The sequence below is a fragment of the Sander lucioperca genome, chromosome 22 (genome assembly GCF_008315115.2).
Source record: "Sander lucioperca isolate FBNREF2018 chromosome 22, SLUC_FBN_1.2, whole genome shotgun sequence".
In the NCBI taxonomy this organism is placed as follows: domain Eukaryota; kingdom Metazoa; phylum Chordata; class Actinopteri; order Perciformes; family Percidae; genus Sander; species Sander lucioperca.
In genome coordinates, this window is record NC_050194.1 from 3464215 (window position 1) to 3469397 (window position 5183).

Below are 5183 nucleotides of genomic sequence, written 5' to 3' on the forward strand. Positions count from 1 at the left end.
TATATATATATATATATATTTATCTCTGTTATCTCATGTGTCTGACTTAGACAATGAGAAATTTTTAATGGGGACCTATACACTGTTAGTGTTGAAGCTTTATGCAATGTATTTCCATCCCCGGTCTTCACATGAATGTAGGTTACATCTAGTCCATTAAGATTTCTGCAACCATGTTTTTGCTTCATATTTAAAGCACTCGGAGGCATACAGCACTCAAAGATAACATTTAGCACATGCACTGTGCAAGACGAAGATTCATCTGTGTGACAGGGGAGATGTAAACCTCTGCTCTGGGAACATCTGGCCTGTTTCCAGCTCTCTGCCTGACTAATTCTAAGTCAATATATTAAAATTCAATAAAAAAAAGTCAATATTTTGAAACATTAAGTCAATGTTTTAAAGTTTCTCATTACTTTGAGATTCTTAGTCAATATTCTCAGATACTAAGTCAATATATTGAGATAAGTCAATATGTTGAGATACTGAATCAATATTATGAGATATAAAGTCAATATATTGACATTCTAATCCATTATTTTAAAATTTCTCATTACTCATTATTCTGAGATACTTAGTCAATATTTTTAAATATTAAGTCCAAATATAGAGATAATGAGTAAATATTTTTAAATATTAAGTGAATATTTTGAGATATTAAGTGAATATTTTGTGATTCTAAATCAATATTTTAAAGTGTATCATTACTTTGAGATTCTCAGTTTATATTTGGAGATTCTAAGTCAATATATTGATATACTATGTCAATATTTTAAACTTTTGTTTAAAATGTTACTAATTCAACCTTCACGTCATACTGTATGATGCACAAGGCTGAAACCCAGGCCTGTGCTGATCTATTATAAAAAAAAAAGAAACATGCAGTAAATCGAAAGAAATGTATAACCTGCATAAAGCTTAAAAAGGGACAGGGTGATTCTGGGTCATCTTTCATGCATTGGAAATGCCCATAATGGAAATGTGTTGACCTGCACATTACCAGAGAATTCTATCATGTTGCTGACTGAAGGAATATTGAATTATTTCTTCCCCGTTTCATTCATGATTTGGTTTCCTTCATTTAAAGCGATCCTCTGGAAAACCTCACATGATCACATGATCAAATCACATGATGCAGGAGTTTTTCTGAATACATACCGTAGAAAAATGCCTTCAGATATCTTAAAGGGTTAAGGTCTTAAGGAGTTAAAAGCTTGTGTCTAATCAGAGATAACTTGCTCTGTTTACCCAGGTTTTCTTCGTCAGACTCTGCACGTTCTTATAAAAGAGGGTGTTTAGAGCGTCATTTAACTCTTCTACCACACAAAATGGACCAATCACATACGATGAGTATGAAAAAAATATTACAGCAAAAAACACTGTTGCTGCAACTGGGTCAAGTGTGAGTGCACCCTTAAACGTTATTACCAGGAACTGCTGCACAAGGCTGAAACCCAGGCTTGTGTTCATCTATTATAAAACTAAACATGTAGGACATCGAAAGAAATTGTATGACCTGCAGTAGAGCTTGAAAAGAGACAGGACAATGTCTGTGTGCATTTGTGTGAGATAGACAAACCAGAAAGGCTGATTTCAAAACTTTTATGACGCATTCATTAATTACTGTTAATGCTGGATTGTTAACTATTTTCTAAAGTTAAAAATACACTCAGACAGATGTCTTCACCTCAGTTCACACCATAGAAAGTGCATCTGTTTCTCCGTTCACTGTGTATACATTCCCAAAGGAACAAACAATGGAAGTGGACCTGTGGATGTGGATAGTGGCTGATGAGGAAATGAGATGCAGGTGAGGAGGTGGGCGAGGAAGGCCAGGCAGAGCAGATGGGGGAAAGTGGAAACAGCTGGGTAGAAGGGCGGGGCAGCATAGACTGTAAAAATAATGGACGAAGCTTCCGGGCCTGAAAAGTGAAGTCAATGCTAATGCTTTAAACCTGCACTTTATCTCATTTCCAGTAGGGGCGATTCCACTGGTTGCAAAAAGAAGTCAGTTTCAAGTCTATGAGAAAATGACCCTACTTCTCATTTGATTTATAAAATAAACATAAAAAACAGTAAACATTTTCACAATGGGTTTATGGTCTCAATCATTAGTTTCAAGTCTTCTTCAATACAGCATGATATTCATTTTGTAAATGATAGTCCCATTTATTTTAAAATTGACGATAAAGCAGGGGATGCTTTAGGGGCGTGGCTACACCCCGACCTGTCAACCAGGACAGAGGATTAGCAATGCTAACCATGGCGCTGTGGACATTACAATAGACCTGGACTAGTTTTTGGGTGTTGTCCATGTTTTCATCTGAAACTTTGACCCACTCACTGAGTGAGTAGCTACCACTAGCGTTAGCTGGTGACCTAAGGGAATGAAAGGCGGCAGCACTCGGAGGTCCACGTTTACCCGCCGGTAAATCTCCACTTGATGACTCGCTTCAGAAGGGTTGAAAATTGGCAACTTTCCCTCTTTAGCGTTAGCTTAGTTGTTGCGCCATTGCAATAGGGGTGGGAATCACCAGAGGACTCACAAAACAATAGCATCACAATATTTATGTCACAATACGATATTATTACGATTGTAAACATATTGCAATATTCTGTGATATATTGCAATTTACTACCTTTTTTTCCAACTTCAAAATGATGTCCCCAAAAGGAAACTTTGTTAACATCTTGTTTCATCTAAAAAGATATATTTCTCTGTTTGTTAATCTCACTTCAATTGTATTACTGAAAAATGGGATTGTCAATCAGACAAACTGTCCAACACATATATAACAATAGATCCATACTTGGCGCCTGTGTATCGATACAGTATTGCCACGGAAAATATCACAATACTATGCTCTATCGGTTTTCCCCCCCACCCCTACATTGCAACCATAAACAACACTGGCTTGGCCACGTCATTCTCCCCAGCTCCACCTTCTCGTCAAATATCGTCACATCCGGTTGCAAAAAACAAGATGGTGTCGCCAAACTTGAGGCTTCAAAATGGCAGTCCACAAACCAGTGGTTGACATCACGGCTGTTACGTCCATTATTTTACAGTCTATGTGGGGCAGTCAGGTGATGGGTAAAGGAGATGAAATCAGAGGCTATCTTATGGATGGAAGGAAAATGGAGGGGCCTGGGGAATAGGGAATGTGGCTGAAGAGGAGGGACAGAGAGACAAACTGGGACAGATAATATGAATATGTCAAAGTTGTGTTTGAATATTACATCAGCTGCCCCTAAGTGGCCAAAAGAACAAAACATGCTGCAGCTTTAAGTTAACTGTATGCCAAAACAAATTCCATAAATTGACAAGAATTCTATTTTCTTCACAGAATCCTATTAAACAGCAGCTAAGTACACCATTAGTAATGAAAGGGATGAAGGGGATTAGTGGCCCATTAGGACAGGTTTCAGTGCAGCTTTTACAAGAAAATCCTGCCAAACAATAATGGGATCATTTCTGTGTCTCTGGCTGTGGCTTGTTGATGGACAGAGAGCAGCTTTTATTGTATCAAAGCTAGATGACAGCAACTGATGTTCACAGATTATTTTTTGCCGTCTGACATACCCGATGAAACATTTCCAACAGCTTAGCTCGGCCAACAGTCTCAGTACAGAACTCTGGGACCCACTTAATGTCTGCCTCATTAATTATAGTTACAGTCTGTATCGGGCAAAGTCACTGTAAGAGAGGCAGTGGTGACTGATCAATTACTGTAGTGTAGAAGGCGGTGGTAACCATAGCCACCAGGTGATGAATCACCATGGGCCCTTCTACTTTACATATGACTCTGATGAACCAATTAACCCAGTCAACCAGTTCACCGTGTCAGCGCAAATAACAGTGGGTCACTTCATCAAGATGATAGGAAGACCGCTTAGTCAGTTCAAAATGTTGATTACCAGCAGGAGGATGTTTTTACAACTAAAAATACTGCTGCCTCAATAGGCAAACAAATTAATTAATACATTTGGTGGCATTTCTGGGGATGACTGTCAGGTTGTCAGTCTGCCACTTCAGTCCTAGTCTATATCAACGGAAGTACATTTCCAGGATAAAGCCTAACATCCGGTGCGTGGCTCATGCGCCGGGTGTCAGTCTTTGCCCTGCAGCTTCTGCTCTGTGTGTTGCCGTTCCCAAACTCCCTTTGCTACGGGAAACAACAACAAACTTTGAGCTAGCAAGCTAAGCGGTTAAAATTGTATGTTTTTAAGAAAATTTCAATCGTGCAACAAGACAGGCCTGCTTGCTTCTTTCATGGAATGATTGAAAAGATTTACAAAGAATATGTTTACGGCATCTCTAACTGGGACGTTTCTGGACCGATTAGTGGGATTACTGTGGACGAAGTACACACAGAGATACACTGGTAAGAGCTAATGAGGTTTAACCATGTATCCAGCTAATTTAAATAACTCACGCTACTGTACTGTGTCAACAGTTAAATTAATTTAATATTATATGTGGCGTTTTCTTTTGTGGGGTGCAAATGTTCCACCAAAACTAGTTCCTTCCTGAGACTATTTACCAGAGCCACCGTCGCTGCGTCCGGAGCTTAGTGCCACCCAAGACTACTGTGATTGGTTTAAAGAAATGCAAACAATCCAGAACGTTTTTTTTCTCCTATCCCATGATGCATCTGTGGTGTAGCTAAACCTTACTCCACAGTGCTGTGGAGACTACAGCAGTAGTATCTTTCAATGGGTGACAGAGTTTGCTGAGTTTCTTTAGAGGCAAAGATTTAACACATTTCAACAAGGACATTTCTTCCAATATTTGTGTTTTAACTTAATAACTCACTGGTTTAATGCAATAACAACTACAAGCACTCATATTGGCAAAAATCAGAAGTAACAGCACTACATACCGGTGAAAGCCAGTTCAAGTCACATTCGCTTAATTGTTTCACAAATATATCATATATATTGATATATCATATCAAAATCAGGTGAGCAGGGAAAGTAGTTTGACTTTAAGTGACCTGTGAATTTGCATGCCTGCTGACAGTTTAATTTGTGAAAGACTTTTTTGCAAAGCAGCCCCAGCTAATAGATCAAATAAAGAGTCTGAGAATAAAGGTCAAATCTGAATTAAATAAGTGGTCCACGCGAAGGGACGTTTCCTCTGATGATCCCTTTTCTCTGTGTTATAAACCTTGAGGTGATAA